Genomic DNA, 14,111 nt, shown 5'->3' with positions numbered 1-14,111 from the left:
TTCTATCCAATTGGCCAAGTTTCCCTCTATCCCATGCCTCCTGAATTTCCGCACAAGCCTACCATGGGGAACCTTATCAAATGCCTTACTAAAATCCATGTACACGACATCCACTGCTCTACCCTCATCCACATGCTTGGTCACCTCCTCGAAGAATTCAATAAGACTTGTAAGGCAAGACCTACCCTTCACAAATCCGTGCTGGCTGTCCCTAATCAAGCAGTGTCTTTCCAGATACTCTTAAATCCTATCCCTCAGTACCCTTTCCGTTACTTTGCCTACCACAGAAGTAAGACTAACTGGCCTGTAATTCCCGGGGTTATCCCTATTCCCTTTTTTGAACAGGGGCACAACATTCGCTACTCTCCAGTCCCCTGGTACCACCGCCGTTGCCAGTGAAGACGAGAAGATCATTGCCAACGGTACTGTAATTTCCTCTCTTGCTTCCCACATAAACCTAGGATATATCCCGTCAGGCCCGGGGGACTTGTCTATCCTCAAGTTGTTCAAAATGTCCAACACATCTTCCTTCCTAACAGGTATCTCTTCGAGCTTAACAGTCCGTTTCACACTGTTAAGTAGTATTCTAAAACTGGCCTCACCAATGCCCTGTACAGCCACAACGTGACCTCCTAACTCTTATACTCAGTGACAGAATCCCTACAGTGTGGAAGCAGCCCATTCAGCCCATGAGACGTGACCAACCATCGGAATAGCATCCCACCTGAACCATGTAACCCAGCATTACCCACAGTTAATCCACCTAACCTGCACGTCTTTGGATTTTTTGAGGAAACCAGAGCGCCCAGAGGATGCCCGTGCAAACACAGAGGGAGAATGTGTAAACACGACACAGAGTGGAATCGAACCCAGGTCCCTTGATTGATGAGTGCACAGACCAATAAAGGTCAGCGTCCGAAATGCAGTCTTCAGCACCCAGTCTCCCTGAAACTGGACTTTCCAGGAACTATGCAGTTCTGAGCTCTTCAGAGGGATTGAAAGTGAGGAGGAGAAAACAGGAACAGGGTTGAGTTGTAGATCCATAAAATAACTCTCTGTTCCCCCCTCTCTGTTTCCCTCCCCCTCTGTTCCACTCCCCGTTCTCTGATTCTCCCCTGCCTCTGCCTGTCCTCCCCTGTCCCCATCTCTATCCTCACCTGTGCGACCACTCTCAATCCCCACATCCTCTCTTTCCCCCCACCCTCAGCCCATCCTCTCTGCCTACTCTCCCCTCCCTCTCACCTAGTTCTGTATACCCCAAGGGAAAGGACCTTGTCTATTTGCCCTACACATGACCGGCTGATTTTATAAATCTTTATCAGGTCACCCCTCAGCCTCCGTCGCTGCAGGGAAAACACCCTATCCAACGCTGGCAACATCCTTGTAATTCCTTTCTGACCCCTTTCAAGTTTGAGAACATCCTTCCGATAAGAAGGAGACCAGAATTGCTGGAATATTTCAAAAGTTGCCTAATCAATGTCCTGTACAGCCACAATGACATCCCAACACCTATACTACATTCTCTGACCAATAAAGCAAAGCATACCCACTGCCTTCTTCACGATCCTATCCACCTGTGACTCTACTTTCGAGGAACTATGAACCTGCACTCCAAGGTCTCTTTGTTTCGCAACACTCCCCAGGAACTTACGATTAACTGCAAAGGTCCTGCTCAGGTTTGCTTTCCTGAAAAGCAGCATCTCACATTTTTGTAAACTGAACGCCTCAGCCCATTCGCCCATCTGATCCAGATCCCGTTGTACTCTGAGGTAATCTTTTTCACTGTCCACTACACTGCCAATTTTGGTGTTATCTGCAAACATGCTAACAATACCTCTTATGTTCACATTGATGTAAATGGCAAACAGTAGTGGATTCAGCACCAATCTTTGTGACATTCCATTGGTCACAGGCCTCCAGCCTGAAAAGCATCACTCCACCACCACTCTCTGTCTTCGACCTTTGAACCAGTTCTATATTCAAATGACTAGTTCTCCCAGTATTCCATGAGATCTAACCTTGCGAACCAATCTCCCATGCGGAACATTGTCGAACGCCTTACTCAAGTCCATGAAGATCATGTTCACCGCTCTGCCCTCATCAATCCACTTTGTTACTTCTTCAGTAAACTCAGTCCAGTTCATGAGACATGATTTCCCACGCGCAAGACTGTTATTGATATCCAGGACTTAACTCTGTACATTGGGGTCTGCGTCGCCCAGTAACAGGAGTTAATAGTCTGGATAACGTTCACGTACACCAGCTTTGTGTTGGTGACTGCGTATTGAGTCTTGTTAATAACACCAACACAGGTGAGTTCCTTTTGAAAGGCAGTCCCTATATCCCGACCCCCTCCCACCTGCTCTGTCTCCTCCAGCCCCACCGTAGACAGGAAGTACGAGGAGCTCATGGAGTTTCCATGTGAGTGAGGTTGAGCAAATCTTCCTTTCTTTCCACCACCCACTATGAAATGGTGGTAGTGTCCTTTCCTCTGGACCAAGAGGATCGGGTTCAGAGTTTGGTAACAGCGGTTTTGAAGAGGATGATTAGAAAACATGCCCAAGCCACCAGGCCATACTGTCTCCCAGCTGTCCCTGCCTGAGCCTCCAAACAGAATCTTCTTGTAGTTTCTCTCCTGTCAGACTCTCCCATTACTCAGTTTGTCCAGGATCCCCTCCTGCTGCTGCACTGATCCTGTCCCTCATTGACCTGTCCATCCTCCAGTGTCCTCCACATTAATTCATTGTTTACAATCCCATTATTTCCTGTTCTCCAGCCCCGGCCCCTCCACTCTATTGGGCAGCAGCCGATAGCAATCATCCAGGCTCCTGTGTGATCGAGAGCATGTTCCGTAGGAAGGGAGATCAGTGCACGGGCGCAGTGCTGGCCAGTTGTTGGCGTATGTGCAGGGTGGGTCAGTGCCAGGGAGGGAGGCTGTGGATGTGTGGGATTAATCTGTCATTAGCAGCTCCCTTCCTTCTTTCTTCTGAGGACACGACCCAGGGGAATAGCCCTTTTCCTGGTGTCCTGACGAGTGGTCAAAGTATCAATGGGGGAGCATTTTGCAGCAAGTTTTCAGAACTCTTATGAATAGTCAGGATTGTTATGGAAAATGATAAGGATGGGTCTCTAATTAGAGTTCTAATTTGGTTAATTTTAGTTCAACCAGATATGATTTGGCCAGTGTATGCAGAATGGTTCTCATCAGAGAATGGGGGTTCTTGGAGATGGGGGGGTGGGGAGGATTCACCAACACCCTGGAGGCTCCAAGTCAAACCCATTGATTTGGTTCTGAGTCTGCAGACAGCAGCTCGGAAACTGAATGCAAGGCGAGGAGAGAGATTGTGAGAATGGGGTGTGGAGGAAAGGAGGGATGAGACTAGTTTGGATTTCAGTTAACAAGAGAGAGAAATTGTGAGACTGAGATTTAAAGCTTTGGGGGAACAAGGAAACTACAATTTAATACTATCATTGTCTTATAAAGTTCCATCCTGTATTAACAATGGTGACTTATGTTTTTCTGTTGTAGGGTACGGAAAGGGTGGATTTGCAGATGAGAAATTCAAATTGAACTTCATGTTCAGATCTCATGGTTACTTGATCTGTGCCGATCTGAATATCATTGGCCTTTTCCTCTGGAAGGAAAGGTGTGCACTCTGTCCGTGGGCAAATATTTCAAATCTCAGTGTGACTGGAAAAGTACTGAGACACAGCCACGTCCATGTTAACGTGCTTTGTGGCTTTGCATGGAGGCTGGTTGTCAGGATTATCTCCGTGGCAACGGCAGTTTAAAAAGTCTAGTTCAATTCAGCACTTTGTGTTTAAACAACACACCCCTCCCAACACCTCCGTGGCTCAGTCAAGTACTTGACAGGTGCTTCAGTTTCGGTGAGGTTGTCTGTCAGGATTCTCATGTGGAGGAGCCGGTCTTGGAATGGGGTGGACAAAGTTAAAAATCACACGACACTAGGTTATCGTCCAACAGGTTTATTAGGAAGCACTAGCTTTCCAAGCACGATGTAATTTTTAACTTTATCAGGTTCATCACTATGCTGACAGACTTCTTCAGATAAGTACTTCAACAATTAAATAGGCCATATGTTCCCCACGCAATAGGTTTCCTCAAGCAGTGTAAACTGCTATTCTTGATCTGGGGATAGCTGCTCATTTGTATACCCAGTCAAAATCCCATCAAGCTTTTTGTTGATCTTTAAACTGTTTCTAATCTCCTAGTTTCTCCTTGGTCTTTGCCAATTTGTATGCCTTCTATTTCAATTTGATAGACTCCCTTATTTCCTTAGACACAAACAGCAGATTACTCCTTTTCCTACAGTCCTTCCTTTTCACTAATGTATATAATTTTGATGTGCACTTTGAAAAATTACTGCCTCATCCTGTTGTTGTCTACTTTGTTTAAGCACAGGATCTTGGGATTGGACTTAATCTTCCAGCTTGCCATCTGTGTTATAAATTCAACCAGACTTCTCACATATTCTTAAAGTGCCTCTTTGGATTCATCCTAATCTTCTCCGCCAAGGTTCTTTCATATCCACTTTGTCGCCCTCCTGATTTCCATCAAAGGTAAACTCCTATATCCCTTATTGTGCACCAGGGACTCCCTTGATCCTAGTTGCCTGTGCCTGAGCCACGCATCCCTCTTTTCTCCAGTCAATGCCTAAATATCTCTTGTCATCCTGGGTTGCCCATTCCTGCCAACCTTGCCCTTCACCGTCACAGAAACATATAGACCTTGAACTCTAGCTATCTCATGTTTAAAGGCTTCCCACTCGCCAGCGGGCCATTTACCTGCAAACAAATTACTCCAGTCGACCCCTGCAAGATCCTGTCCAATCCCATCAACATTCCCCTTGTCCCAATTTACAACTTGAACCTGTGGACCAGCTTTGTCCCTCTCCATAGCTATTTGTAAATTAATAGGACGATGGTCACTGGTCCCAAAGTGCTCCCCCACTGTCACCTCAGTCACCTGTCCTGCTCTGTTTCCCAAGAGTTGTTCGAGTTTTGCCCCTTTCCAAGTAGGACCCTCTACATACTGCTGGAGGAAACTTTCCTGAATTCACTTATCGGATCCCACTCCATCAAATTCCTTCACGCTCTGGCAGTCTCAGTCTGTTACAAAAATTAAAATCCACTCTTATGACAACCATATTGCTCCTGCATGTCTCCCTTGTCCCTGCATATTTGTTACTCAAATTCACGTTGACTACTTGGAGGCCTATAGTACAACCCCGGTGACATCATCATCCACTTCCTACTTCTTAAATCCACCCGCGAAGCCTCACTGGATGATTGGTCAGTTATTTTATCTCTGATTACTGCTGTGATAATCCCCTTAATCAGAAATTCAACTCCTCCTCCCCTCCTTCCACCATCCATGTCCCGCCTAAAGCACCTGTACCTGATGCGTTAAGCTGCCAGTCCTGACCCTCGCTTAGCCATGTTTCTATAAAGGCTATATTATCCCAATCCCATGTTCCTATCCACGCCATTAGTTTATTGGTCTTACCTGCCAGCCCTCTTGCACCGAAATAACAGTAGTTTAATCCAACAGGCATTCCTTACTCCTTATCATGTTCCAGCCTGACCTGTCTCTTCACTTTATTGTTTCTGATTACTGTATCTCCTACCAGCCTCGTTCTTGCCTCCCTGATCATGAGGGTATTGCTCTTCGCTAATATAGTTTAAATCCTCCCTTGTAGCATGAACAAAATTCGCCAACAAGATATTGGTCCCCTTCCCAGTGCATGCACCCCCTGTCCCTCCTGATCAGGACCACTCTGTCACAGAAAAGACAACAATGTAAAAATCTCAATCTCTCTGCCCCCCCACCCCCGCACCGATTCTTTAGTTACTTATTTATCTGCCATATCCTCCTGTTCTTACTTTCATTAGCTCATTACAATGGAAGTAATCAGGAGATTACTACCGTCAAGGTCCTGATTTTTAACTTTTCTCCCAGCTCTCACTAATCACTCTGTACGACCTCATTCCTACATCTACCTGTGTCATTTGTGCAACGTGCATAATGATTTCTGGCTGCTCCCCCTCCCCCTTGAGAATGTTCTGCAGCCGCTCGGAGACATCCTGGACCCCGGCACCTGGGCGGTAACTCAACATTCTGGATTCCCATTTGAGGCCACAGAATCTCCAATCTGTCCCTCTAACAATCGACTCTCCTATCTCGAAGGTCCTGTTAACTGTTACCCTTTCCCACTGTGCCCCAGAGTCAATGGTAGTGCCACCAACCTGGCTACTGCTGCTTTCCCCTGGAATGTATTTCCCCTGAACAGTATCCAAATCGGTGTACTTGTTTTCGTGGGGAATTGCCACAGGGGATTCCTGCACTCTCTGCCAACTCCGTTTGCCATTCCAGGTCGTCGCCAACTTCCTCTCTGTCTTGAAAACAACAGGGAGCAAGGACTCTTGTTGGATTAAATTGCCTTCATTTAAATGCAACAGGACAGATAGGTAAGCCTGATGTACTCATAGCATGGATCTTAACCGGGACTGGGATATTATAGTCATTACAGAAACATGATTGTGGCGAGTCTTGGGTGTGACCACAACACGAAAGCTCTTATCTATGAAGTTCTCAATATCTCAGATGATCCTGAGGGCATCCAGCTCCAGCTCCCGAACACGGTCTCCCAGGAGTTGCAGCCGGGTGCATTTTCCACACATGTAGTTACCAGGGACTGTGGGAATTTCCCTGAGCTCCCCACATCCCGTAGGAGGAACTTTCAACAGTCCTAACTGCCATCTCCATTGCTGCAAGACGAAAGTTGAAAGGACTTTATTTGAGCTTGCCTGTAGTTTTCACTGAGCTGCTGCTGTCCAAAACCTCTTGAGCCAAATATTACTACTGACTCTGCTACCAACCGCATGTCTCTCTACCCCTTCACATTTAGTTTTAGTTAAAGAAGGAGGGAGACACTGCAGTGATTAGCACTTGGGCATTAAGCACTCCTTGACACCTGGCCACTGACGACCTGCTCTCCATCCAAGATCACTGATTGGCCTTGGAAGATGTCTTACTGAGATTTTCCTTCTGGTCGTGCTAACTGCACTGCTGCTAATCTTCACCCCGACAGCCAATCTGCGTTGTCACAGTCCCTTGGTCCTTTCTGTCTAATAGTACTGCATTTATTAATTCCTTGAATCCATCGACTGCATTCCAAACTGTGTCTCACTCCACAGCGAGAGAGGTTGATGTTCCGGTAAATACAAGGCTATTGTGAAAATGATACAATTCGACATAGGGACAAAAATATGTCTATCCGCTCACTGAGTCTGCTTTTCCACTCAATTAGGTGAGATCGATTTTGATAATCCCCCATTCCACTTGTCTATATTTTCCCCATAAGCCTTGTATGAAAATCAGTCTGCCTCAATCCTAAAGATATTTAATGATCCAGCCTCAACAGCCCACAGAATTTTCGAAAATGATTTCCCTCTCACTGATGTGAGACTTGGTGGTCTTTAACCCCATGCGGTATTTCTAGCACTCTGTTTGAAAGTTGTATCAATATTAGATGTTATCCTGTCCTATCACACCTTCTCTGTGGCCAGAGGCAAAACAAAAATGAAAAGTTAAGAGACTGTAATCTCCTCACGTCAGCCTAAGATACAGCGCATCCTGGTCAGTGCACTTGCCTACTCTCTATCCCACAAAAACTTCCCATTCATTGTCAGCTTCTGTATCAATTCACTCAAGGATCACACGGTCACTCTCCTTGAATCCAGGAACTCCTTCTTCAAACTGAAGGTCGGAAGAAAGTCAGTGTTTAACATATTCTCTGGCTCCGTGCACAGGCTGCCCCCTTGGTCCCAAAAACTCCCCATTCTCTCCCGCGTTATCCTCTTCCCCTTAATAACCCGAAAGAATGTCTTTGAATTCTTGCTAATCTCTACACTCGAATGTTTTAACTCCCCACCAACACTTCTGCTCTTCTACTGACTTTTTAAGTTTAGCCCTACACTTTCTATATTCTTTTCGGACCTCCATTGACCTGCTCACTTTGTAACTGCGTTAATCTTTTCTTTCCTTATTAATTCTGTTCGGAATTTGTGTCGACACCCAAGGTTCTCTGGGCTTGTGTTCCTAAAATTCATCTTCGGTTAAACATGCTGGGCTGATACTGTCATCAATCGCATTTTGATCAAGTGACCCCCTAACTCGCGCCCCACGCTGTTCTGCTGCAGTTCCACCCAGAAGCATCTGTACTTTGGCCAGATCCTGTCATATATTTTCATAAAATCGGTCTCCCAAATCCAAAAAGCTTTTATTTTTCAAACATGTTTGGGTCTTTCCCTTAGCAAACCCAAAACATAGGAGTCACGGTCACTAGTCCTTTCATGCTCACCCCAATCCTGCCTGCAACATCTGACTGGCTTCATTCCCCACGATGAGGCCCAGCACAGCCACGCCCATTGTTGTATCTGCTACACGTTGACATAAGAAGCTCCCTGGAATAAATTTCAAGGCATCTGTCCCCTCTTAAGAATGTTATCACTGCCCGAATGAATGTTTGGAAGTGAAATGCCCGATTATAACGATCCTATTGTTGTATTAGCACACCTCAGTAATTGGTTCTATATCAGCTCCTGTACTTTCTTTTGTTTGGGATTATATCCCCAGCGGTGTGTCTTCATGGTTTTGATCCTGAGCTCTAAACACCAAGCCTCATTAGATCCTCCTTACTGCAGTAACTAACTCCACAATTAATAATGCAACCCCATTTCCTCTTTTACCACCTCTCGTGTCGTGCTTCTAGATCTTGTACCACAGGACATTGAGTTGTCAGCCCTGACCTCCTTCAAACACATCTCTGTGATGGCAAAAATATCACACTTCTCCATTTCACCTCATTCCGTTATCACTTCTGTTTATCCGATAACATTCCCAGCATTAAGGTAAACGACATCCAGCCTGGAATGTAACACCTGGAATACTCTATAACACGGAGTTTTTTAGTCATTCATTGTTTGTTCTCAAGCTGCCCAATTCATGAACCAAAACTGTAACTTTGGGAATGAATGAATATTTATTGAATTGCAATTTCTCTTTTAATATCTGTATTCATCAAATGCAACTTTCCAGAACTAAGCAGTCAGCTTCACATGCAATGAGTTTCTGCTGATTAATTCCCTGTTCAGTGTGCAGAGGGGAGAGCTCTAAGTAATGGAGAAAGTGAGAACTGCAGGTACTGGGGATCAGAGTCGAAACGTGTGGCGCTGGCAAAGCACAGCCATTGGGGAAGCATCTGAGGAACAGGAGAGTCAAAGCTTTGGGCATCAGCAGTTCATCAGGATCTGCAGTTCTCACTTTCTCCATTACTTAGTTCTGGAAAGTTGCATTTGATGAATACAAAGAAGTATGAGAGATGACTTGATAGAGGTCTATAAGATGACGAGAGGCAAAGATAGAGTGGATAGCCAGATACTTTTTCCCATGGTGCAAATATCTATCACAAGGGAGAAGAACCTAAAGGTAAGTGGAGGAAGGTTGAATGGAGATGTCAGAGGTAGGTTCTTTTCACAGAGAATGGTGGATGGTTGGAAATGTACTGCTGGCAACTGTAGTAGAGTCAGCTGCATTGGGGATATATTAAGAGACGATTGGATAGGCAATTGAATGATAGTATAATGAAGGGTATGTAGATAAGTCTGATGTTAGAGTAGGATAAAGTGTCGGCAGGATGTCAAGGCCAAAGGGTCTGCACTGTAGTGTTCTATATTTCACTTAGCATGTGGATTATTTTCAATTGTTGAATGTGTAAGGGAGTGATGTGTGTGAGATCAGGAAGCTCTGTAGGGGAGTTAGGCCAAGACGTCCACTTCTGGGGTGCATTCTTACAGTCACCTGAGTACCAGTACAATATATGTGTGATGACCTACACCAGACAGAATCCGTCAAGTTCTGTTATTAAGGTGATTCTGGACTTGTCATTTGCTGTTGTTTTCTTCAGAAAGATTTTGTTGGTTGACCCATGTGTTATTTTTTGTCCATCAACAGAGATGTGCAATTTTATTTGTATACTGGTGAATGTGAAGGTGACATTTATTGGAAACGGTTTTGGAGCTTTCTTTGCTAGACACAATGTGCTGCAGAATACTGTCAACTTGTCTTTACCCAGTGTGTGGTCCAGATAGCAGATGCTTGGAGTCTGGGGGGCAGGCCAGATATCATCACCATAATTAACTTGTGCGATGTGATTCTGACACTCCATGTCCATTCATCTGCCCCCAGTCAAGCTTCAGACCGAAGATGGAGTCGAAATAATTTGTTGTGAAATAATGTTTGAATGACTGCCCTGACCCAGGTGGAAGCTCTCTGGATTCATTTAAGAGCAGACAAATGTCTTACCCAGGATCACAGGCAGCTGTGTCTGAATTCAAATCTTTTAATGTCTTTTTTCAATGTAGGTTATGATTGCAATCTGATCTGAAAAAATCAGATATTTGCTATGTTCGTGAATTGTGATTCACAAATGTGTGAATTATCATTATTCAACCAAACAATAATTGCATCAGCTCTGAAAACAATTAGGTCAATGGTATATTTATGGAACTAAAATATACTTTCCTGCCAACATTTCATGATACAAAAATTAAGATTGTATATTTTATTTAATACCGAACAAAGAACATGTTTTCTGACTGTAGTGATGATCACAATAACATGCTTTTGCATACATGAACATCAAGTAACCATAAAAATACATGATCCTCTCACTAGTATTCTCACATACGGATTAGGAAGGACACCACTTCAACTGGGACAACACACCCATCATGGGACAAACCAAACAGAGGCATGCACGAGAATTCCAAGAAGCATGGCATTTCATCCAGAACTCTATCAGCAAAAACACCGAGTTAGAGCTCAACTATCACCCCTGAGAAAAGGAACAGGACGTGACTTCACCACAGGAAACAACATCACCACAGGAAATGACATCACCAACCTAAAGAAACTCAAACATATAAATAGAAAGCAGGAATTTTCAGCGTTGGTTCCCCTGAGGCCCACTGAAGATGAAGATGGTAAAACATCTCGAAATGAACCTCCCAGCTCAGCGAAGAAGTCTACATCCAAAACTTCAACCTGAGCTACAAATCTTCTCAAAACTCGCTATAATTACATACTCATTGTCAGTTTTCAAATGAATACATCGTTGCTCCAACATTTGGAAAGTCGTTGGCTTCTGAATGATTGTATTTTTCGAGTGAGAAAACGATTGAACAGTCATATAGAAATTGTGTTCTTACATATTTATACATAATCGATCAGTTTAATTTCTCACTAAATGTGCGAGCTTCAGTTCTTTACCAACAATTGAAAAATGACAATAATTCAATATGAACAGAGAATATTAGATTAAATAAACGAATTGTGTTATTAAATTGAAGTGAACAACAATTTGAAACCTTGCAATTTTCAGAATGAATGGTATTAAACTGAAATGTGAAAAAGAATGAAGAACATATATCCGTGTGAGTGAACAGTCAGACATTTTCGAAAGAGTTTTGTGGCAAAGCAAAGGAAATATTTGTTTTATTTGTTGGGATACAAAATTTAAAATATTCGTGCGTTGAGTACTAATTAGACTTCATCATCAAGCTGAACTTGCAATACTTGCATTATAAATGGTTATGCTGCAGCAAAATGAACAGATATTTGCCAACATTTACAGCTGGAAATAATCTGATACTGGCTTTGACTTGCATCTGTACATGATAGAGTACACACAAGGATGCTATTTGGCCACTGTGTATGCATCAGCTTGTGAAGTGTCTCCCAAATCCTCTCATTCGCCACCTCTATCACTGTTGCCCTTTAATTTCGGAACGTTCAAATATATATCCAGTTCCCTCTTGAGTCTTCATTCACAAATCTCCCAGGTAGGGCATTCCAAATCCTAACAACTGTCTCAATAAAGAGCTTTTGACTTATCTCACTCCAAGGTCTTGTGCCGACGATCTTGAAACTGGGATGCTGTAATGCCAGCTAGGAGAAACGAAGTATTCTTATTTTACCCTTTTTTTTCATAATTTTGATTACTGCAATATGTTCACATCTTCGTCTGTTCTGATCAATCAGGAGTAATTTCATTACTCTAATTTCTTGCATCGTACCTTTACCTAATTTCTTCATTCCACTTATCACTCTGATTATTTATAAGGTTCCAGTTATTCTTCTTCAAAGTAATGAAGTGTGTGTGTGTGAGAGAGAGAGAGAGCGAGAGCGAGAGAGAGAGACAAAAAAAAAACAATTCTCTGTAATGTCTGAATTACACCCAGTGCCTCGTTTCAAAGAGGTAAGGATTAGGTAACGATTAACATATGGTAAAAGAGCAAGTTCAGGGGCGACGGTTTCAGATTTCTGGATCATTGGGCACTCTTCCAGGACAGGTGGGGGCTTTAAGAAATGGAGAGATTGCATCTTAACTGGATGAGCACCAACATCCTAGTGGGGAGGTTTTCTCGTGCAAATTGGGTGGATTTAAACTAATAAACCAGGAGGCTGGGAAACAAAGCAGTAGGTCAGGAACGGAGCAGAAGGTAGAGGTGAGTAGGACATCAGGCACGGCCAGTCTCATAACCATGCTGCGAGAAGGAATCAAATCAGTCCAAAATGTGAGTTGGAGTTTGGAATAAGTGATAGAGATGTATGTCAGCGATTAACAAATGAAGATGAAATGTGAAGGAGTGAGGTGTGTGAGATCAGGAAGCTCGTACTCAAGAAACAATTAACGGGGAAAAATAAATTGAAAAAGTCTTATTTAAAATCCTTAGGCCTAAAAGCACACAGTATTTGGAATAAAATTGATGAGCTGGCAGTAGGTATTGAGATAAATGGGTATGGCCTGGTAAGGATGATTGTAACATGGGTACTCGGTATTCCGAAAGGATAGACATGAATGTAAAGGAGGTGGAATTGGTGTATTGGTTACAGATGATGTCAAGACTATATTAAGAAATCATGTTGGCACGAGGGAACAAATTAAAATCAGTCCAGGTGCAAATAAAAAGAAACTGAAGAAACCTCTTTGGAAGAGTAATCTTCAGCCACCATCTCACCAAAGTACTTCTGAGGTCGGAAATGAGGGTTCGTGACAAGGTAACAACGGTGGGATAAACGTGCATATTGAATCAATGAATCAACTTGGCAAAGGGTAGGCTCCAAGTACAAATCATAGAGTATATGAAGGATTGTTTCTGAGAACACATGTCATGGAGCCAAAAAGAGAGCAGGGTACTTTAGATTTGATATAAGCAAGGAATGAGAAACGATCTTGCAGGAAAGGATCCTCTTGGAAAGAATGACCACAACATACTGGTGAGAACAGTTTCACATACGAGAGCCTTAGTGTTGGGTAATAATACTTATAGTGGCCTAAGGAAGGTGTTGGGTGGGGGGGGGGGGGGGGGGGCGGGGTGTGAGGAGGGGAACAGTCAAAGGCAGGACAGTGAAGAAATTTGGCTAATACTTAAGGGGATACTAAATACGTCTCAAGTAAAGTATATTTGTGAGAGAAGAGGAATTGCATGACAGAGAAAATTTATCCATGTCTAGATAAGGAATTCAATGACAGCATGAGGGCAAACACTAGGGCAAATCATACTGCACAAGTTAGTCGTGCTCCGGGGATTGGGTAAGGCGGTGGCCTAGTGCATTACAGCTGAACTGCTCATCGAGAGACCCAGATAATGTTCTGGGGAGCTGGACTCGAATCTTGCTATGGCAGATGGTGGAATTTGAATTCCAATTTGGGATTAACAGACTGATGGTGAACATGAATAGATTGTCAGGAGATGCTCAACTGTTTCACTAATGTCTTTTGGGGAAGGAAACTGCCATCCTTCGCTGGTCTGGCCGATATGTGACTCCAGACCCACATCAATGTAGATAACTCCTAACTGCCCGCTGGGAAATCAAGGATGGGCAATAAATACCGGCCTATGCAGCAATGCCCTCTTTCTATGAATTAATGAAAACAAACAAAAAAAAATCAGCAAAGGGTTAACACACAACATTAAAAGAAGCTATGACAGGAAATGAACGGAAACATAAATACTGATACCAT

The 14,111-nt window shown here is 43.6% G+C and overlaps 1 long non-coding RNA gene across 1 annotated transcript in view; it reads left to right on the top strand.

The window, feature by feature from the left end:
* The window catches only part of LOC140487186 (uncharacterized), a 44,062-nt gene extending 32,571 nt beyond the window's left edge, over positions 1-11,491 (top strand). The window contains exons 6-7 of the long non-coding RNA XR_011962728.1: positions 3,530-3,647; positions 10,760-11,491. This is a non-coding gene — a long non-coding RNA (uncharacterized lncRNA). The remainder of the gene's footprint in view (positions 1-3,529; positions 3,648-10,759) is intronic.
* The last annotated feature ends 2,620 nt before the right edge of the window (positions 11,492-14,111 follow it).

This window comes from Chiloscyllium punctatum, chromosome 16 (genome assembly GCF_047496795.1).
Source record: "Chiloscyllium punctatum isolate Juve2018m chromosome 16, sChiPun1.3, whole genome shotgun sequence".
NCBI classification, from domain to species: domain Eukaryota; kingdom Metazoa; phylum Chordata; class Chondrichthyes; order Orectolobiformes; family Hemiscylliidae; genus Chiloscyllium; species Chiloscyllium punctatum.
Note: the sequence above shows the minus strand (reverse complement) of the source record. Positions and strands in the feature narration are given on the sequence as shown.